The sequence below is a fragment of the Crocodylus porosus genome, unplaced genomic scaffold (assembly GCF_001723895.1).
Source record: "Crocodylus porosus isolate Cpor-Errol unplaced genomic scaffold, CroPor_comp1, whole genome shotgun sequence".
NCBI lineage: Eukaryota > Metazoa > Chordata > Crocodylia > Crocodylidae > Crocodylus > Crocodylus porosus.
Window position 1 is genome coordinate 24975336 of NW_017728917.1, and position 23237 is coordinate 24998572.

General features: G+C 43.7%; 1 protein-coding gene across 6 annotated transcripts in view; it reads left to right on the forward strand.

Annotated features, from left to right (window-relative positions):
• BICD2 (BICD cargo adaptor 2) overlaps positions 1 to 23237 on the forward strand; it is a 144706-nt gene that overhangs the window by 92489 nt on the left and 28980 nt on the right. The gene's annotated exons all lie outside the window — the stretch shown is intronic.

A 23237-nucleotide genomic window follows, 5' to 3' on the forward strand; every position in this document is an offset into this window, starting at 1 on the left:
TGACTTCCTGCCCTTTGGGCAGGGGGCTGGACTCGATGATCTCCCGAGGTCCCTTCCAGCCCTAATGTCTATGAAATCTATGAAGTCAAGATCGCAATTTTTTTCATGTATTGTCCATTTGCCTGGTTTAAATACAACTGAAAGGGAAAGCATGTTTCATTAATGTTTCTTAATGAAATCATTGCAGACTGCCATGGCTATTTTTGTTTTCAGGAAAGGTGGGACTAGAAAAGGACCATTTGCTTTATAGTGGTATAAAAACCACACAAAAGGGACTTGGTTAAGGCAGTATGTTTTTAGATAACGGGACAGTCATACAGCTTTTATGTGAAATATGGTGCTTTGGAGTGAGTTGTACTTCACTAAATTGGATGGGTAATTTTGTCAGTTTTTAGTATGTCCACTGTGATTTGCATTAGTTCTGTGCAGTTGTTTATGAACAATGATTAAGGATCAGTCATTACTTTTGAGGCCTTTGTTAGTTGGAAGACGGTGACAATAAAAAATAAGGGAGGCAAAGGAAATCTCTGGAAACACTGATTAGTCACTGTTTGACAAGTGTCCAAATTGTTGCATCTGCTTCTGTTCCTGTAAATGACAGAGTAGCTGTGAGGCACTCTTCCGAGATCAACTGGGAGAAGTGGGCAGGAGACTTCATCTGCAGTGTCATCATAAAAATACAAAGTTATTTTGTGAATCATCAGCGTCTTTTAAAACCCCTATTGTGCTGAACAACTAATAGAAAAGTCTAGAGAAAAACATGCGCATTAATTGCTTCCTTTTTTGGCTTTCAAACAACTAGGCAGCAGGCTTCCTTCAGTTTGGGCAGTTCTCTTTAGTTAACGTTCATTTTGTGTGAAAAGTTAACATGAAATGGTACTGGCTCATGGATGCTATAAAACTGGAATCCTTAGTCACATTACAGCTTGGCTTCCAGCTTCAGCTTGGTTTAAATCTTTGAAATATACAGGCTTTTTCTGTGGCCCCAACTGAGGTGGAGAGTTGTCCTTACATTTAGGTTGTTTTCAGGGCAGGGGTGACACGTAGGGGGTGCACGCAGGTGCACATGCACCCCCTGAGCATGGCAGTGCACCCCCTACAAAAAGGCACCACTGACACTACAGTGCCTGCAGGTGGTCACTGCTTGCCACCCCACTGCTGACAGCACCGGCGGCATCTGTGGGCGGTCCGCAGTCCCCGCTGGCTGTTGCTGATGCTGCTGGTAGTGTCTGAGCCCATGTCAGTGCTCGCCACCCCACCCCCGCCAGCTGACAGTGCCTGCAGGAGCTACCTGCTTGCTGCCGCACTCCTGCTGCTGCTGCCGCAGTTTAAAGAATTCTTTGAGAGTATTCAGGATAGTTTTTTTGTTTGTTTGTTTGTTTTTGTTTTGTTTTTTTTAAGTCTTCCAGTTACATAGTCTTGTGCTGTGTTGTGTCATAACTCATATCAAGAATGGGGTTTTTTTTGTAGCAACAGGGGTTCAGTACACTGATTGTTGCACTTCAGCAAGGCCAAACTTGAAATTTTCTTGATGCACCATATCAACTCTGTGTTTATTATGAGCGGGAGTCCTAAATTGACCCTTTCAGTCTGAGAATAATTTGCACCTGTTCTGTCAAACTAAAATAGTCCTCTTCGTTTTTAGATTGTACAGTTGATGCCTGTTAGTAGCAACATGTCAGTGCTTTATATTCTGTTACTGTTCATTGGCTGTTGCTGCTATAGGGTGCATCATCTGATCACAAAGCAAGGAAACTGCTACCAAGGTAAATAAGGTGGATAAGTGGCTGTTGCTTTTACTAAGCTTTGCTGTAATCAGGTGCTGTTTTCTCAATAGAATAACAAATGCTTGTAACCTGTTTGTTTTAGCCATGTCCTTCATTTTCTTCTTCACATGACAGTGTTTGAAGTGTGTGTGGGGGGGGTTGGGAGGGTTGTATGTATGTTTGTTTGTTACAGCTCATGATGTACATGCTAAAATCCCGTCATTTCTATAGGCCAAAACTTCCCTTACAACCAAGCTCGTCTTTGAAAAGAACTAATTAGAAGTATATCTCAGATGGCACCAGAACAATTCGGATAAATGTGGTGTTTGGTCTTTACCACACAGTTCAAGACAAGTTCATGAGCTAATTATATTCCAGTAGAATTAAACAGAGAAAGTTTGAAGTTTTTGTCCATCCCAGAGGTATGATCCTTTCTGAAAACAAACTGTATTACATTGTTTAGATTTGTTTAATGTAAATGCACTGGTGTTGAGAGCTTATAGCTAGACAATGCCTGAATATAATGCTTTTATGTAACTTGGTTATGGCAGAGAGCCTGATAGATATCTTGGGTATGTCTGATCTTTCTTTGATAATTGTAATGAAAATGTTCTGTGAACATTTATTATAGCTGATAAAGGCTTTCTTTGAATCTGAGTTAATTTGTAGAGTCTGGCACTAAGCTCCCATGAATTTATTCCCAGACAGCAACAGAAGGCAGCATGTTAACTTCGTCTGCTTGACAAGAATGTGGTTGTCAATGATTAATAGAAATTAAAATAGTTCTTTAATATTAGAGTAGAGGAGAAACTAGACCAGACTTCTTAAGGCCTCAGAGCAGAGAAAGGCAGGCATTAATTAGCAAGAGAAACTTGTACTTAAAACTATTTAAAATTGGAATATATTCTTCATTGTAGTCTCTGAGGAGGCAAATTATACATGAGTTTGCACTGAGATGTGATAACATAAGAAAACACTCAATGTAGGTTTGAACTATGGAGGCATTGGCCCACAGAGCAGGAAGATAGTTATGTGATTCTCCCTCTATAGATATAAGTACAACAGGGATATTCCAGTTAGTGACTGAATAGTGGAAAGATGATAAATCTGAGTTTAGAAAAGAGCTATGAAAAGCTACTGTTGGGCTGGAACAATGGTTTGGGGAAAGGTGTAATTTGGCTAAGGAAAGGAGAGAGAGATAACTAGGAAAATGAGTTGAAATGAAGACTGAGAAAGCTTATGTTGAATGTTATGCAGAACTTGTTTTTTGTAATTTGTTTAGCTTGTAGAAGAGCCTCCAAAGAGCATAGCAGATGCATGAGATATTCTAAACCAGTACTCCGTTGCAGGGAACAATCCTGCACTGGCTGAGAGAGAGAGCAGACAATCCAATCCAACTTCCCCATTTTAAGCATTTAGGATTATAAATAATAAACATCATGGCTTCAATTCCAGAAACTGCTTTGGAGATGTTTTTTAGTCATAGAAGCTGATAACAGGCATGGATTTAAAAAAAACCCAAACAAACATGCTTTATCAGAAGTAGCAGCATGTTAGTTGGACCCAGTTCTGCACTTGGACTTTAGTATTTGCCTTGTAACCCTTTGTTTTCCAACTCCTCCAGACACCAGATGTTATTTACAGGCAAATGTTGGTTTTACCTTCATTTTCTAATAATCTGTACTGAGAGGTAGTAAATGTTAGGCTGAAGTCAGGCAGAAGGGAGGGTGGGGTGACACCTTAGAGACTGCTTCAGATGGCCATAAGCTTTTGTAAGCAAGACTTTATTAGATGCTATGGCTGAAAAGCAGGGGTTCTAAAAATAAGGGAAATACACTGTATTTTCCTGAATACCATATTTACTTGAATACAAGATCATGTTTTCCTCCCTCATTTGGCATGGGGGGAAAAGGCCTTTGTCTTATTTCATACAAGGAAATCTCACTAAGTATTGTCTATCATTAAACTGCTGCCAAAAACGGTATGTGCTCAGCAATGGAAATTGCTATGAAGTTGAATAAATGCAATCAACACTGAGCACGACTATAAAACATGTGGCCCACATTCAGAAATATGCTGATGGGAATTTTTTTTTCTTTTCCTTTATTTAGTGGTTTTTCAATGTTATTAAAAACACGCACTTACAAAGCTACACATAATGAGCATCTTTGTTTTACCAAGACTTCATACCACAGAAACAACAAAACATACACCTCCATATATTAAACCCTTAAATAACATGCATCAACCTCCCACAAAAAAACAAATGCTTACAAAAATAGTTTCTTCATACCGAACTCCATAAAAATGGTTACCTCGATAACCACATGAAACTCTTTGCCCCTTCCATCAGTCCTCTCTGTTGGTTCAGTGAAACAAGTGAGTCCAGTCCTTTTTCCTCCACTTCTTCTCTGCCTCTTCCTCTCCGATTTCTTCCTTGTGCCAGTTGATGCAGTTTTTCAATTTATGCAACCCAAGCTTCAGGCACTCTTTTGAAAACCAACCCATTAAACACCCAGAGGTTTCTTACTTTCATAAACTAGTTTTAACACATGCTAATAAAGTCCTCAATGTGTCCTTTGGTATGAGTCCATATAGTACCATCTCTTGCACTAATGACAGGTCTATTTTGGTGACACACAAAGTGGTGGACCCTATGCCACACATACTTTGCATAAGTATATTCAGAAAACGCATCTTGCTGTTTCTTCTTCCGTGCACCTATACCTTGGACATGTTGATGAGCTCATCAGTCCCCATCTATGTTGTACTTCTCTCACTGGCAAGACATTTCTTACAACCATCCATGCTAGATCATCATGTTCCCCTTTTAGTTGCTTACCCACCACCATTCCCCACACCTTCTTCACTTGTCCTTCTGTGAAGTTTCTCACTGGTGCCGTCTTGTGTGTCTGCCTTACTGCTTTCATCAATTTCTTATGATCCTTTAAGACCTTCAGCCCTACCTTCTCTTTTTATATCTCTGCATGAAACCTTCCATCCTGTTGTAATGAATCAGTGGTTGCCACACCCATGGACTTTTCACAGAGGTCTGATATACTCCCCATTTCCTCAAAATTGTAGCTGCGTGAAATCAGCTGATTATGCACTGCTTCCCCTTCTGTTACCACTTTGCATACTATGCGTACATATTTCACACAAACAAACAATCCCAAGTCTGGCAGCCCCTAGACTTGGGAGGCACCAGTTGCCCATGATAGTATGCATTTTACCTCTCCTCTCCCTTTACTCTGCTTTTTGCTACCTGATGCCCCAGGTTTCTACCTCCCCCCCACTTGTAGCAGTGGGAGGGGAACAAATACAAGGCAAGTCTCTAATAATTAGATTATCTGCATGGAAAATCATAACAAACTAATACATTTTCCTTATATAATATCTTATTATGGGGGGGGGGGGGTCATCTTATAATCAGGGTTGTCTTCTTTTTGAGTAGATACAGTAAATACAAAGGATGGCCTAACTTTCTACAGCAGGGGTGGACAAAACATGGCCTGCTGGCCACATCCAGCCTGCCAAGGGATTTTTATCTAGCCTGTGGCAGGTCCCTCAGCACTGTGGCCCAGGTTTGGGGGACAGTCTGGGCCATGGTGTGTGCAATTGGTCCTGCCACCTTTGGGCATGCAGTAGGGTGGGGATGATACGGTGACTGGATTCTGCTTCCCATGAGCCCTGCCAATAGCAGCTCCTTTTGGCTGTCACTGCTAGCATTTCTATCACTGCCAGACCCGACCTGTCTGTCCTGCATCCACTGCTGGTTGCACTGGACAGAGCAGCTGACCAGTCTCTCCATGGAAACCAGCCATGACCGTGGTGGGCAAGACACGTTCAGCCAAGCGTATGAGAGAGGGCTGCAGGGGCTGGCATCCAGGAGTAGAATAGGTGGACAAGGGTGGGGCTAAGGCCAGGATCATGGGACAGTGAGACCATGTGCCAGGGCCCATGGCAGAGCCATGATCCACTCCCCGCATGCCTGTGCCCACAGATACGGCATCTGTTATAGGGACATGCAGGGAGCAGATCACAGTTCTGGCTCAGGCCCCCAGTCATGGTGTCATGCTGTCACTACCCCACAATCCCAGCCCTTCTTGCCCATCCCTGCCTGCATCTCACTTGCCCACGGCTCCTCCCATAAGCCTGGCTGAGCAAACCCTGCCCACAAGTATTCTTAACGCTAAGTGTTGCTGAGGAGCTGTCTTCCTTCCAGTTGACCAATTCCCTAGATTTCTCTCCAGGTAGAATGTCATCTGTATATAGTAGACTGCAAACTTCCATGGCAATATCTGAAACTTGCATATCTAAAGCCTTTGAAACCACAGTGAACCAATGGGTTTCCATCTTATTTCTTGTCTTCTAGTTTCTAAGCTGTCTTATTAATGGAACTGGGGTTTGTCATCTTATGATCTCATAGCAGTATTTTTCTGTGGATGTAAACTAAGTATGAGAAGCATGAGGGCAATGCATTGGCACTGCCATAAGGGTTTAGTGCCTAAACTAAGGTCAGTGAGAAAATTCTGCATATCAAGAGATCCACAGAAATTTATTCCATTACTGGGCACTATTGCAACTGAAGTGAAATACCTGGAGTTTGCTATTGCCCGGAATAAGTCCAGAATTTCACCTGGGTCAGCTGTGAGACTTGTGGTGTTTTGGTGCCCGAGGATTCTTGTACTGAAGAATTCAGTAATGCCTGGGGCCTGAAGGTGCTTGCTGTCTGCTCAGATTCTGGGTAACTAAAAGTGTTTGTGCAAGGGCCAGCAATGACTGCTGTGCAAAGACCTTGATTGTGAACCCTTTTTGAATTCTGAAGGGGGAAAGGGTGACAGCTTCTGGTAGCAGAGACACCAAGCCTCCTGCCTAACAAGTTCAGAGCCCTGCTCCTTTTGACATGATCTTCTGCCATACTGAAGTCTCCCTATGCTTGACAGCTCTCCTTTCTGAATCCTGTCAGACTCTGTTGCACTTTTAGTCTTCCCTGGGCTTTGACACGTATGCAAATTCCACCTGTTGTCCCACTAGGGCAGAGGCACATGACAAGCATCCAGGGGCAGTTAAATATTAATTTTTTAAGTTTTTGGGGGCCCTATGGGCCGGATAGAATGGCCTAGTGGGCTGCATTTTCCCCCACCCCTGCACTAGGGCCTTCCAGACTTGCCTGCTATTATCAAGCACGTTGTTGCTTCCATGAGTCTCTGCTCAACCTCTGGAGAGAGTTGCTCTGAATTAGCTCTACAGAAATCTTTTAATCTGTGACTCTTCTGTTGTGCCACTTGCAGTCCTTATGCTTGAGCCCTCCAGAAGTATCAGGCAGTGCTGCAAGATGGAACAGGTTTAAGTGTGGCTGCATGCTAGGGTTAGTGTTAGATACCCCTCATAGCTTGAAGGGAAAGGCTGGAACTAATTGGGATTCTGCAGTTTTTATGACTTCCTTTCATTTTTTTTCCTGATGTCTTCAGGCCAGGTGGCTTGCTTCCCCATGCTGAATTTTCAGTTCTTAGTGGCTGATTTATCTTCCTATCACTTGATACAAAAAATCTGTCAGTTCGACTCCTGGGGCATTCTTCCCATTCTACATACATAGTCTTTGAGGGGTCTCTTCTGCTGTTATTTGGAAGCTCATAACAACTTGAAATCAAACTTCATTCCTTGTCATTTTCATTAGGAAAGAGTCAACCTGCTGTGATGGCTGTTCCATTTTTCTATGTTCTTGTTGTATATTCTTCAGATAGCAGCTTGGATGGCATTCAGAGAATTGATGACTGACACACTCCCAATACTGCTGATTGAAGGGATTGGGCCAAAAGACTAGGATATTTCAGCATGCTAAGATGAAAAAAAGAAACAAACAAACAAACAACCTCGCCCCACCCCCCCAACAAAACCTTCAGAGAAATCCTTTGAATATAACACTGCAAGGGTTTAAATGGACTGTTCCCTTTATGTGCACCAAAAGGGTTAAACATTTTCCTGATAAAACTGAAGGCCATGGACTGCTGCCAGTCATTTAAATTTCAGATTTGAAAAGCAGCTGGCATTTAGCTGTTCTTAGCAAGCAATTCAGTGTATCTTGGGGGAGAGGAGAATGATGGTGCCATACTATGCTGTTCATAGTAGCTATTAAGTTCAGGTCAGCATTTCCATCCTAAACTCCCACTCTCGAATGGAATAGGTGTAGAAAATAGGAGTACATGTACTACAAAAGAACTACCTTAAGTAATCTTGTCTCCTTTCTTTTTTTAATTAAAAGCATGAAAAAGTAGTAATGAATAGAGATGGGGGCAGTCTTGTGTTCTCAGAACTCAAAATGTGGTTCCTGATTTAAAACTGGTATTTTTTTTGTATGGGGCAAGATCTGGCTGTGTCAGCAAGTCACTTGGACTGTTTAAAAAAAAAGAGAGAGAATCAAAACTGACTGAGTTGTTTTTGTTTAAAAATGGGTTAGTTTGGATAGCTGGAAAATGTACTTGGCTCCGTGGAATCTCAACTTTAGAAGGCATATGTGCAGTGGTAGGCTTTTGCACACCAATGAGGGCTATGCCAATAAAGCTCATAAGATGCAGGTCTTTTTTTCCCACCAGTGTAGTGTACCTGAGCACAGTTGGCTTTGATGGAATAGTAGTCACCCCAGTGCAAAGAAGTCCATAGTACTGCCCAGGCTGCCCAGTACTGTCTTGGTAGTGCTGGCTGGTGAGATGGGTGATGCTGCCATGGTAAATGCTGTGGGCTCATGACTGAAGACAGTAAGATGTTCCAGACAAGGAGTATAAACAGATAGAAGCTGGCAGAAAACAGACAGTGATGTGTTTCTAGTCCCAGCTGTGTGTGCACAGATGTCAGCTCTCCTCATTAGGCTTGACAAATAAAGGGATTGAGGGGGCTGTGTTTTGAAAGTTGCCTCTTCAATTGGTTCAGAAGTCTGAAGAGTTAATTAGCAAACTACATATTAAGCAAGAGATGCTAAAAGAACATTTGTGCTGTAGCACAGCTTGGCGTTGGTTCAGAAGTTTATAGAAGATTTGAATGCCTTAGTGTGTATTGCTATAGGTGTTTTTTAATTAAGAGAAGCTGTGATGTGACACAGGAATCCCTGATGGTACATTTCTTTGTTCTCTAGTGTTGCAGTGAACCTCAGTTAATGCTACAGCTTTATTTAAATGTCTTGGAAGTTGTAGCTAGAATGTGGAGTCATGTACATGAAGTAGAAATAGCATCCTGAAAGTCAGTTAAGAGCAGAGACTGATTAGTAGGTGTGTGTGAATAGGGAAGGAAGTATTCTATTCAGATTCGGCTGATTCAGAGGACAGTGATTCAATTTGGAGATTCGGATTATTGTCCCGAATTGATTCGACTGAATCAGCTTTGTTAGATTTGTCACTCATTCGGTGATTTGGCCTTAGATTATAACGGGGAATCACTGAGATACCTATAACTTAGTCATTTTTTGGCAGATGTGGATGGAAGCAGGAATGGTAGCCCCTTCTGAGGCCATGAAGCCTACCAGGTTTCAAGGAGATAGGTGCAGGGGTTTCTGGGAAGCTTCATCTCAAGGTGCTGACAAGCAAAACTTGTGATGTGCCACTGTATGTGTTAAGGAGCAGCGGGGTGAAACCTGCAGGGATGGTAGCCCCTGTTCTCACCCTCAACTCCACTGCAACAAGCAAGTCTTAGGCCTCTCACAGATCTTATAGGTCTGGGCTTTCCCCAGTCAGGACTGTGCAGTGGCTGGAGGTTATAAGGCGCCTCCTTCTCCTACCTGCCTTTCACCAGGGAGGTTTGCGGTCCTGGCACTTCTTGGGGCTCCTGTGCCACCAGCAGTCCCACCCAGACCTCCCTACTCTGGCAGGGTACAGTGTTTGGTCATGCCCAGGGTGATGTGGAGCTCCTTCCCCATATAGCCCCAGCCCTTATACCTCCCAAGTTCTTCCTGGCATGGGAGCTCAGTAGGGAGATGTTCTTCCCCTGCTGGCTGGTGAGAAACTAAACTGCTGCATCCAGCTCTGAGAGTGGGGCATTAAATGACCACCCTCATTAGCACCTGTCTGAGGGTGCAAATACATAGCTCCTCACGTGGACATGAGGCCTTCCAGCTTTTAGGCAGAGTGATGCAGGGGTTTCTGTGAAACTGCACCTCAAACTTTTGAAAGCAAAACTTATGTCACTTGTGTGCATTTGTAAATTAAAACAAGCACCAAACCTCACTAACCTCATCACCAGAAGCCAAATTCCTACAGCCCAAAACACACTGAATGGATCCAGACTATGCCATGACAAGAAATGCAAAACCTCCCAACAGATCTCCAGTACCCCCACAAACTGCAAACCAGAATCTATCAAAGACAAGAATATCCAGCTACCTGTGGGGGAACATTTCTCACAAGAAAACCACTCCGTCTCTAGTCTCTCAGTCCTGATCCTCAAAGCACTTACAAACCACTTTTCACAGTCCGGCCTATGAACTTCACTTTATCAACCTCCTAGATACAGAAACTCATGGACTCAATATAGACATTGGATTTTTGACACACTACAACCTGCCGGACATCTGACTCCTCAGGTAGCAGGTACCTCTCCACTTTTACCTGCTACATCCCATTTCCATCCTCCCCTCCACCTTCCCAGTCTGTCTCTCACCCCGTGATGCCTCAGTTTACATCCTCACTGACTGGCTTTCTTGCCTGCATTGTGTGCCAGCCTCTGGCTTCTTTACTATTCCTTCTATCCAGGAAGAGCACACATACATGAACTCCATGTTTCCTCAGCCTGACAAACAGTTTTAAACCCAAAAGCCAGATGGCATCCCAGGCAGCTAAGCTCCCCTGGAGCCTCCACTGCAACCAGCAAGCCTCAGGCTTCTCAAAGATCTTACAGGTCTGGGCTTTCCCCAGCGAGGACTGTGCATGCATGTGATGGCTGGAGGTTATAAGGTGCCTCCCACCCATCTTTCACCGGGGAGGTCCTTGGTCTTGGCATTTTCTTGGGGGCTGCTGCACTACCAGCAGTTCCACCAAGCCTCCTGACCCTGGCAGGGTGCAGTTTTAGGTCATGCCCAGGACCTGGAGCCTCCTCCTTCCTCATAGCCCCAGCTCATACCTCCAAGTTAGTCCTGGCACAGGAGCTTAGCAGGGAGATGTGCTTTCCCTGCTGGCTGGTGATGCAGTGAATGCTGTCTCCCGCTCTGAGAGCAGGGCATTAAATGGTTTAAAAAAAAATGGAAATAGATGTGGACAGAATGAGGAGGGTGGCACTCAGTCCATCTGCAGGTGGAGCTTGGGGGAGCCCCAGCAGTGGGAGGTTCACCTTTAGGGACACCACCTGCTCCACCAAACCAGGATCCAAGCAGGTGTGGTGGTATGTCACAACATCCCCAGCAATATTGAACAACCTCTCACTTGGAGGGTCAGTGGACAGGACAGGTCTTCCTGGGCAACTGTGGCCAGATCCTGCCACATCTGGCTGTGGGTGGCCAAATAGGCCACGGGGTCACCATCCAGCAGCTCCACATCCTCGGTGAGAGAGGTAGCTACTGAAGCTTTGGTGCTACCTGCCCGAGGCTGGGGTTTGGTGCGCCTGGACCCCAACATTGAAGCCATGCCATTGGTCCACATTGGCAGTGACTGGCATGGAGGAGACTGGCTGGTGATGGGAGTGCTGGCACAGGAAAGTGGATCCCCCTCTTCCACATCCCCTCGCCACTGCACTTCTGCCTCCCTGACTCTGTTCGCCAGCACCTCCATCCAGTGATTGAGGGTTTTTGGTGCTACACATGTTCCCCTTCACCCTTGGGTCACACATGCCCATGGACTATACTGGACTGTAATGGATCCAGCCATTTTTTGATGCCCTTCTTCAGCCGCTTCACCAGTGCCTGCATGTCTCGTGAAAGCGACTTGCCCCAGCCAGAAACATTGATCCCCTGGAACTTCTCTATTTGATTCTCAAGCCCCTTGACTACAGGAATCACCTGGCTAAGGAGGGCATCACCAGCACTGAGGATCTTAGTGCTCTTGAGGAACAGCTTGAGGACCACCAAGGTCTGGGAGATGATATCCCACTGTGCTTTAAGGGGGCCACTGATTCCAATCTCACTGATGGCTTCTGTTGCTCGACCAGCCTTTCCAGCATCAGATATGTGGAGTTCCACCGAGTCTCCACATCTTGCATGATTTTGTGCTGTGGGATGCTCAGCTCTGTCTGTTTGTCCTACAGCATCTTGCTCCCCATGATGCTGCGGTGGAAGTAGCCCTCCACTGTCCTGCATTTTGAAATGAGCTGGCTGGTTGTGACAGCACCCTTGCTGGCAGCCCTGTCTCCCTCAAGGCATCCCTGACTATGAGGTGGAACTTGTGTGCCATACAGTAGATGCCAGCAAGGTTGGCATCATGGACCACCTTGACCATATTGGCCCTATTGTTGGTGACCAGGCACCCGTGGGTGAGCTTGCCCTGTCCAATGAGTTGCCCTTGCACCATGCGGTTCACGGCCACCGTGATCTCCCTTGCCACGTGGGACTCATCTATCACCTCCGCTTGAAGGAGCCCACCGACAGCCTGACTGATCACACCAGTGCCCTATGAGGGAGAGGTAGGCATGATCTCCATCCTGGCTACTCCAGATGTCCAAGGAAGTGCAAAGTTACCTGTGGACCTCCCTCGTGCAGCTTCTCCCTCAAGTACTCCCTGCATGCCTCATACAGGGAGGGCACCACTGTCCTGCTAAAGGTCATGTGTGCGGGCACTTGGTAGGATGAGGCCATGAGCTGCCTGAATCCCAGCTGCTCAACTAAGGAAAAGGGCTGGCTAGCCAGTCAAGCATCTCCCCAGTGCTCTGGGTGACCTCACTCGCCTTTGGAATGTGCCCTCCCCTTTGTCTGCAGCTTTCCCTCTGCTTCAGGGTGGCCTGCTTCTGCTTTTTGGGGACAAGGGCTTTGGAGTGAGAGGAGGACTTCCCTTTGGACATGCTTCCGCTGGTGCCAGGCTGAGGAGGAGCAAGGGGGTGGTGCCTCCTGAGATGCAGCAGCATCGCTGTGCTGGTGAAGTGTTTCACGTCCTTGCCTGGCTGATCTGCCTTCAGCAGTGCTGGCAGATAGCATACTTGAGGTCATCTGCCACCTCAAAATGATCCCACACTACACTACGCCCTGCTTCTGGGTTGAGGATAGGGATCCTGCCTTATCCCGCTCCTCAATAGGCAGAGGCACAACAACAGCAGGAGCTGACTTAGCTGAGCTACTTGACTTCACAACCTCAACCTCCTCCGAGGTGCTTTTTGGAGAAGGAGACCTGGCTCTAGGGGAGCTTTTGAAGGTTGTGGAGCACAAACTCGGATTCCCCCCTCATTCCCCGGAATTTATTTTGGAAATGTGCTCAGGTTCCCTGCTTCCAGATCCAGCTCCTCCTCTGGCACTGGGAGGCTCACTCTGGGAGATGAAATTGGGGTGGAGGAGACTGTCATTCTGCTGCTAGTGTCTATTTCTGGTGTTAAGGGAGGTGGTACAGGTGCAGGGACAGGTATTGCTCCCACCTCCGTGCTCCCACTGGCAGCAGAAGACTCCTCATTGTCAGGAAAGAGGAAGCGTCTGTGTTTGGGGGGGGAGGGGAATTGGCCTCTAGCCCCTCTCCCTCCCCTGCCAGAAGATGTGGCACCTGCCTTTCTAGCATGCTTCATATTAATCTTTGCTATGCTGGAATGTATGTGTGTGCAGCTGTAATATTTCTTCTGTGTGTGTGTGTGTGTGTGTAACTAACTAATAGCTCTTCTTTTCTGATTACTGTATGTGTCTGACTATTCTTCTCTGTGTACTGTATGTGGGTGTAATTAATATCTCTTCTTTTCTGATTACGGTATGTGTTTGACTAAAATGTCATCATCTCTGTTTTCTGTATGTGTGTGTGTACTGTATTAAAGTGTGGGGGGAAAAATAACAAAAACAAATAGGTTTTTGGGGGAAGAATAAGGTGAAAGAAATGTATTGGATAGCGATAAGTACAGGGATTCTAGGCAAGGATAATTAGTAAACTGTATCCAATCCTTTCCGAGAACAGAAACTAGTAGAAGACTGACTAAGAAGCCAAGCCAGTCCAGTAGTATCTTTCAGACGCCATTGCTCAGGCTCTCAAAAGGGAAAGAAAGGCTGCAGACAAGAGGCTTATATGTTGTTTCTATGTCCCTCCCGCAGAGCACTGTGACTGGAAGGGGACTCAGGGAAAGATCAGAGTCACTGGCCAGCTATAGATGTTAGTCTTTTTCCCCCTGCTCCCCCTCCCTCTTCTCAGTTTCTGTTTCCTTGAAAGACTGCCTTCCAAATCTCCAAATCTTTTCTGAAACATCCTTCCTGAACAGTTTATACGTATCCATGAGAGTGCTCCAGTCATGTGAGCTATTAATCTGTGGTTTTCTTTTTAATCATGGATTTTGGGGGTTTTTTGGGAAAAACAGGATCCCTGGCTATAAGATCCAGAATAATACAGTTATAACTGTGGGGCATCCTCTTTAGAGCTGTGGATAAGCTGAACACTGTAGTTCACTGCGGCAAAGTGGAGGAGGCTCATCATCATTTTAACTGCCATCTCTTTGTTGTCTACCTCCATCCCAGAGGCATTTCCCTATATGCCGTTTTTTAAGAATATGAAAGTCTGACTAAAGACTTTATCATAATTTGGCCCATTGTGCATATGTATTAAGGTTGTGGGGGGGGAACCATAACTCTCTTTTCTAATTTTTCAGTGCAAGGAGACTGCCCCCTAAATAACTGTGGGAGAGGAACGGGAAGGGGGATGAAGTGAGAGGCAGGTACAGGTGTGGTGTTGGCCCAACATGATTGAGTTACTTTGCATTCTTATTTCCCAGCCTCTCTAGCCCTGTGACCAGACTTGGTCAGGTCTGGTCACTCTTATAGTTATTTCAAGTTATACTTGGCTGCAAGTGGCTTCAAGGGCAGTTTTTGAGGAAGAATATGGTGCAGGACTGCTTTGCTTTCTTCCAGGAACATCCCCTTACAAAAAGCATCCTAGGGCACGGATTAACCTTGGTGGAAATTTGGGGGGGGGCGGGGTGACAGAAGTATGACCATAATATGACTACACATTTTGTAAGAAAGGTGTGTCAAAAACAAGAGATTACCACTAATAGTGTAAACATAAATTTCAGTTATGGGAGGCTGAAGCTGCCCCAGCATCTGTGGTATTGTAAGAGATTGTCAGGCTCCTCTCATAGGTGCTGATAGCAACCTATCTCTGCCACTTGTGGGATTTTCTCCTGCTGTCAGCTAATGTTGTTAGTGCTGGCATGCGCTGCAGTGCTTAGCGTTCAGGCTTCAAAACCCACTGTTCAGGCATAAAGAGGCGGTTGAAACAGTTTCACATAATATAATGTTTTACGTTGAAATCTGTACCAGAAGTGTTTGATTTGGGTAGCAGTCCCACACTTGAAAGTTAGGAAGTCCCAGTTTTCTGCTTTCCTGGGCAACCTTAATTTGGTCCCTCTGTGGGTATACATTATAATAGTCTCTAATTATGCAATCATACGCTATTTTGCTATGGGGTGCCTGCCTCATTAAGCACGCAAGATGGATATACAAGCTGACAGAATAAATATTGCATGGGTAGTCATAAATCTGGCATGTTTGTAACTTTCAAATGCTTGACTTTGTAGGCTAAATAGTATTTGTATGATTGGAGTGCCTAGGAGGAGGCCTTACCCATTCAGGGGCCTCAAATTTAACCTCTGGAGATTTGCACTGAGAATCCAACTTGGTAGTCAGTGCACCTGGAGCCACAAATACTGTGGAATGCTAGTTGCTAAAATGGTTGTAGAGAGAGAAATATTAATAAAGTTGTCTTTTCAACACCTTTTTTAAACTGATGTTGGAACTAGTTGTACCAGGCCTTGTATAAGATTCTTTCTAATTTGTGCTCCTCTTAGTGCAGTTCCTTAGGGGATCATTATTTACTGATATCCCATAGCAAGTGCAATCTTCTTAGTGCGCAGTCCCTCTTTAGAAGACTTTCTTAGATCTTTTCATGCATATTTCCATTAGTGATGCTGGGTTACTGAGAAGAGCTGAATTAAATTACATGCTAAATATATAACTGGAATTTTGTTTGTAGAGGATATTTATCTGCTATGGTGACTGGTGACAGCTGAAAATGTGAGAGCAAATGTGTGAAAGCTACATGTAAAATGGCTCCAAGCAAAGTTTACTATAGTGGGAGACCTGAATCTGACCTAAAAAGAAAGAGGCAAATCCTGTCCTTACAAACATACTGTTGTAACCCTTCTGCTGGGCACCTCTCAGCAGCAAGAAGGGCCAGGTTCACGTTTTGGCGTACCCCCTATCTTATACCACTGGCTTGAGCCCCACCCGGAAATCTGGGAGCACTAAATTTGCTGGGGTGTCCTGTATACACAAAACCTCCTCCTCACAAGCCATGTAAACACAAAACCCCAAATGTATTGCAAACAATAAAAACAAAACAAAAGAAAACACTAAACATAATTTTAAAACCTTATTAACTACAAAGCAAAGTCTATAGGTGGGTGGAGGCTTCACCCATATTCAGGGACTCTGGGACATAGGGCTCCCCGGTGGGTAGTTCCAGGTGCCTGCTCTCCTATACCTGCCCTTCAGCAATGGACTGGAGAGGGAGACCCACACCAGGGAGTCCTGTGAGCTGCTCCTTGGGTTCACTGAGCCATGGGGAGCTGCTTGAGAGTGTGGGTCCTTCTGCATTGCAAGGGGCTCTGTTGCTCCTGGAGAAGTAGTAGAGTGCCGACGTTTGCTCCCATGAAGAAGTGTGTGTCTGTGTGTGTGGAGGGGGGAGAGGGGATGACTGCAGCTCTAGCCAGCATGCATGCCCCCCAAAACTTCTGGGCTGGTTTAGATAGCCTGCTGGAACAAAAACTGTAGGACAAGCTCCAAAGGGAGCCAGGTTGATCACTAGCTACAGCTGACCCAACCAAACAGCTTGGCTGGAACAGACTTACCCTCTAGACCTGGGCTGCAGGCAGTTTAGGTCCACAGCTTCACTGGGAGCAGAAAATTGCAAACCTGAACCCCAGCCCAGAGTTGGCAGGATTAGAAACTCCCAGGTTTCAATCCTGTCTAAAACTGCCAGGCCTAATTCCTGGCCAGCCAACCCAAGGAATCAATACCCTCTTCCTCAGTACTAATCCCTTAAAACCTCAGAAAAAGGGGAAGAAAAGGAGGAGAGAGGAGTTCCCATACACTAGGACAGCTCTCCCTCCCTCTCTCCTCTACCTCAGTTTCCCCTTTCGCTATCTGCAAATTCTTTCTCCCTTGGAGGAGATTCACTCTTCAGCAGCTACTCCTCCCTAACCCATCTTAGCTCATCTTGTATCCCCCCACATGACATCTAGTCAGGGAGTGCCACACTCCAGTTTTTCTCTTAACCAATCTGTATGAAAAGTCTTTGATCCCCCTGGCCGGAGGATTTCACATTCTCCCCAGATACAAGGCCCCAGATGGGGCCTACCCCTCCTCCCCTTTCTCCTTCTTCCTCTCCCTCTCCCCTTCCCTTCCCCTATCCCAATTGGGGTCTTTTATCTCCCCCTCCCCCCTTCTCCCTCTCCTCTATTACGTGACTTTCTTATCTTGGACAGTACCTTTGGGAGATGAGACCTGTTTCCTGAACTCTTTCTCATACCCATTGCCCAGACTTTTAACACTATGCATCTGTTACCATGGTTCTGTTTAAAAAAAAAAAAAAGAAAAAAGGAGATATCTGAGCAGGTGATAGTAGTTTAAACAAATTGTCATATTGTATTTCTTATTTTAGCTGCCTGTAGGTTTATGGTGCTGTTGCCAATTAGAGTTCCCACAGGTGCCATGTATTTTTAAAAATAGCCTGCTAGGTAAGTTGAATGTATTACATACTGATACCCAAGGCAGTAAGAAAAAAACAACCCTTTAGATACAGGTCACTGATTTTTGTTAACTTGGTTGTGTCTTTATTGGCTGAAAAATGGGTGCCTTGCCAACCTAATTTAGAAGGCTGAGCTACCCTTGAATTGCATTTTTGCAAGATGAGGACAGATGCAACTTGTGATAGTCTAATACAAAGTCATTTCCAAGTCTTTAGGGTTGTTGGTTGTAGCCGTGTTGGTCTAAGTACATAGGCAGGCAAGGTTCTTTGGGTAGATGCAATATCTTTTATTAGACCAGCTGAATAGTTGGAAAAATTGTATCACATCCACCAAAAGAACCTTATCTGCCTACTTCCAAGTCTTTAAATTTATGATTTGCTGATGGTCTCTCTGGGAGTGATAAGTAAAGGTTGCATGAAGAGAATAGGAAATCTGAGACTTTTCTTGTGTAATTAGCCCACCCAAGTTTGATGTGAGCATAAATGTTAATTAACAGCTCCAAACTTGGCAGATTGACCACACGTACATTACCATATTTCCTTGCATGCTATATGCCTCAGATTTATATATGTCCCTTCTTTTTTCTCCTTTCTCCCTTCTAAAACCATCTTTCCTTACGTATAAAAACTAGAACTCTTGGTTCCAAAAAGATACCTTTTATTAGACCAATTGGGAAATCGCAAGAAAATTGGCCTTTTCTGCAAGCTTTCGGGATCAAAGTCCCTTCGTCAGACTCTGGGAAAAGTATAGATGGTACAAGATGGTGAAAAGTCCCCACAGGTAGGAAATAAACTTCATTATCTTTCCTTACAGTAAGTAATTGAGTTGTGGCAGCTGGGGAGCTGAGCCTGCCCATTGTTCTGCTTAGTGTGCATTGCTACAGACTTTACTTTTGTCAGGTAAGCTGCAGAAACTGTTCTTACCGTATTTCTTATGTGTAGCGCATGCTCCAATTTCCAGTAGCTGTTTTTTGGGGGAAAAGGTGCATGTTAGATGAGAAAATGGTATCTAAACTAACAGAATTTTCACCATCTTCCTCTGCTTCTGTTTTTTGTTCTTTTTTCCCCATTCCTTTTTTCTTCTTCTCTAATGGCTACATATAAGAAGCCTGGCTCAGGCTTTTACGGCAGGTCCTTCCAAAGGACTTGCCATAGGCCACATAAATTCCCTTGGTGAGCTGTACTTTGCCCACCCCTGCACTATAGACACTGAGTTGAAACTGGTAAGTTATAAAAATGACCTGATGTTGAATTTTTTTGGGACTCCATATCCAGTGGAAACACAAAGAAAAAATAGGTAAAAACAATTAAAAAAAAAATTGATAAAATAACAAAAAATTATAAATGTAGGCTAAAATAGGTAAAAAATTAAAAAATTGTTTTAATTTTTTTGACATTATTAATGTAGGCTAAAATAGGTAAAACATTAATTTTTTAAATTTTTGACAAATTATTAATATAGGCTAAAATAGGTAAGAATTAAAAAAAAAATTTCAATATGACAAATTGATTAAAATAAAGAGAATGAGAGAAGATTGCACGACAGTTATTATATGTAAACAAAACACAGGTGTTAAATCACCCAAATAACAATAAAGGTTTAGTCCTAACCTTCTTATTAGCTGTTGCTCAACCTATACATGCAAGCATCTACGCCCTAGTGAGAACCCCCAAATAATCCAGTCCAGGAAAATGGAGCCAGCATCAGGCACATGGGCTCTTATGGTTATTACCCTAATCAACATCTGCCCACAAACACAGCCCTCTCATCTATGCTTTTGTATACTTTCAACCCAAGTTTAGCTGCCCTGTCTGGGGCATAAACTGTAGTGCTGCATGCACTCTGGGTCGTAATTTTTGCTGTAAAATTTAGACGCGTCCTAAAGTTAAACCAAGCTAAACTTGGGTTGTATTAATGTTTGTACATGGCATAACATTTACCGAGAGGTGGCTGCTTACACTTAGCTCGGCTAACCTTGATGTCCAGACTAGGTGCTGATCACCTGGGCTTATCTCTGCACTAAGCATGTACACTGAAGAACTGAAGAGAGAATTTCTTACTTCTAGACACCAAAGTTACAGTCTTCCTGTGGGTCAGATCTTGGCCTTACTAAAGTCACTGCCACAACTTGCGCTAACCTTGAAAGGACACCAGTTACACCTTGTGTGTGGAACAGATTTTTCCAAGTTAGAGTAGCTATTCTCAGATGTTAAGTGTCCATTGTCTTCAACTGGGGGGCAGGAAAGAAACTTGATTTAGCTTATGTGCCAAAGGCTGTGGAACAATTGGCTTCAGTGGTGAGACCTATGCCTCTAAAACTGGTAGCATGTAGTTGACCATGCCTAGTTTAATGCTAAGAATTTTTTTTACAGTTTATGGCTAACATCTGTGCTATAAAATGGAGGTCACTGTCAGAAAGTAACTAATAGGAAACTGAGAGCAGAAATTCACCCTTACTGTTACTGTGATAGGGTTGATGGACAGCACAGAGAAATGGTTTGTGCGCTTTGAAGTGAGCAAAACCATTTTAGGATGCATTCAGTTTCATCCTCTCTTGTGTAGGATGAGATGGAAGATTTGTGTAGCAGATGATATCTTTAGTTGGAGAGAAGAGGAAGTTCTGACGTGTTGATATCCTGTAGTGCCAGGTTCTGTTCTATGTGATACCAGTTCTTCAATACAGACTTTGTGCAGTCTAAGCAGTAGATTCAATCTGTGCACTCAGTGGGTTTAAAATGATACAGTATATGTAGAGAGCTTGGGGAAATAAATGATTTCTCCAACCTGAAAGAGAGAATCTGGATGAGAGGGTAGGGAACTGGATTTGAACCTCTGCAACACAGACATTTAATTAGTAGTCGGAGCAATCTAACTGCATAGTCAGCTATTCAGCCAGTGAATCTAAGTTCTCTCTTCTTTTTTCCTTGGTCAGGAAGCCAACTCTTTTTAAATCTGGGCTCTTGTATGCATTCAAATATTATCTTATACGAAGTAGAGAAGGAAAATATTACAGTATAATTTCTTAGGCCTGCTTAACTCGCATGCAACAGCAGGAGATGACTTAGGATGCTCTGTGCTCTAAACCCACTGTCTCTCTGAAAAGTATCAGTTTTAGTGATTTCTTCAGGTCTTCTCCTTGCTGAGGTTACAACCAAGGAAGAGAAAACACTTTGTGACTTCTTTGGTGTGAAGTTACAGATCTAGGCCTCTTACTCACAAGAGGTTTGCATTGATTTTAGAACAACTCTCTGCGCTCTTAATTTGGTAAAAGTCTCCAAACGGCAACTACCACGCAAATGATTCTGGTCCAGAAGCCTGTTGTGGGTTTTAGCTTTTTTAATTGCTTCAGGTATTTACATTTGGATTCTTCTTTCCTGCTGATGTGCAAATGACACTTGAAGAGAAGGGAGTTCTGACACATCTGTGGGTGGGAGTGGGGAAAACCAGTACTCCTTTGTACCCCAGAAGGCTGCTTTGAAATTTTATTCATTACTGCTTGTGAACTGCTTTTAGATTATTGAATGAAAGGCATTGAAGCACAAAATCATAACAACTGTTCTACACAACTTCAGTTTCAAACTAGGTGAACTTGCTTTGTTTGAGACAATTGGGAAGGCAAAGGAGGGCTGGAGAGGCTACTGCAGTTCGTAAACTTTGCCTAACTGTGGTTTGTTAGAAATTGCATGAATCAATCAGCTGAACCTAAGCTCCAGTTTGCTTTTGCACTGACACCCTACTCTTAAAGTAAAATGCTTATGAAATAAAACAAAACTGTTCTGAATCAATTTCTCTCATATATAGCTCTGGTTAAGGAGAGGAAATGCTATTTTAAAACTTTGCGCCACTGAAGTTGGGAGTACTATTGCAGGGCTGTGATGTATGCTGTGGAATGAGATGTAATGACCTTTCATTTGCATTGTTAATTGTAATCTGGTGTCTGTTTTTAGCAATCAACATCACTTTAGTAACTCACTGTGCTGGGGAGTTGGACACTCTTTTCTTGTCTGCTCGAAGTAAGTAAGCTGATTTAGTTGGAAGACTGACTTGATATGAGAGAGAGCTATCCTTTACCTTTTATTGCACTTGTTCAGGTGATCCATGTTCCCGTGGAAACACAACAGACTGGGTTGGCATATCTTCCGGCAGCAGACTTATTTTCTTTGTGTTGTCCTTTCTGTGACTGCCTTTTTAACACTTGTGCTTTGTGCTGGGTGTGTCTGTTACACACTCGGATTAAAAGTTTGCTGATTCATATGCAGAGCTTTTTTATTCATCTGCAGGCAGCATTGATAGTCTTATTTCCATCTAGAGATATACCTGTTAAAAAAAAAAATCCCATGTAGCTCTCTGGATTAGTTTACATATGAACTCTGGAAAAGAAGTGGAATGCTTGCTATATTAGCTCAGTTTCTGGATTAATGACAGCAGAGATGAGATGTTCTAGCCTAGTGGTTCTCAAACTTTTTTTTTTCAAGGACCACTTGAAAATTGCTGTGGGTCTCACTGGACCACTTAAACTTTTTTTTGTTCTACAAATCAAAGCACACAACTCATATTTTAAAAGCAGTAGTCTTCTTGTATTTCTAATGCTATGGATGTGCTTGGTTTTTTTTAGCAAAGTTCTGGGAAGTCGGGTGTAATGTTTGTCAGTTCTAGCTTTGGGTCACATTTCTGTAGACGACCTGAATGGAGCTCAGGGACCAGTCAGTGGTGGTCTACAGACCACAGTTTGAGAACCTCTGTTCTAGCCCAAATACAGTATAACAATCAACACCCCCTTATCAGCTTGTTTGTTTGTGAGCCATTTCATAGTTGCTTCGGAAGGCTTTTATCTCCTTGAAGTGTACAGCTGCTAAAATGTTTTCTCACAATTTTTTGGCTGTTTTTTGTTCATTTTTTTTTCAACAATTTTCCTTCTGAAAATATTTTCACTAACAGAGAACATACTTTTTCCTTTGCTTTCATTCAAGGTGAGTGGTATAACATAGCTCAAACAAAACTATTGGTGAAAAAATATGGAGTGGTAAAAATATGGTTAGAATGTGCTATTCAAGCAGTTGGCATTTGTGTTCACTCAGCAATTGTAATGTCTGTTTATTTGCACTCAGTCTATGTAAAACTCAAGTTGTGTACTTTTTTTTCATTCTCATGAATCTCAACATGCTTTTCAGTCATGAGTATATGAAAATAGCATTGCTCTTTGCTTCTCAAATTCTTGTGTAAGTGTCTTTATTGAAGGAGGGAATGCTATTCAATGCACCAGGGTTCCCCAGTCTCTTCTGAGTTGACATCTTTGGCTTTTATTAGACTTGGTGGGACTTCCTTCAGCGTCAAATACAGTCTATTTCAGTGCAGTATCCCCAAATGACTGTGCTGCATTGTCAGTATAGCGTGGAAGTCCTGGTGAAACTCGCAAGCAATGGGTGAAATGTTTGCGTGTAGGTACTTAGAGACATCTGAAACTACAGAGCCCAGATGTGTAACTTCAGACTCGCAACTACAAAACTTTCAGCCTGCTGCCACAGCCTGAGAGAGTCCTTATATGAGTGCCACTTTTTTTTCCCTTGGGTG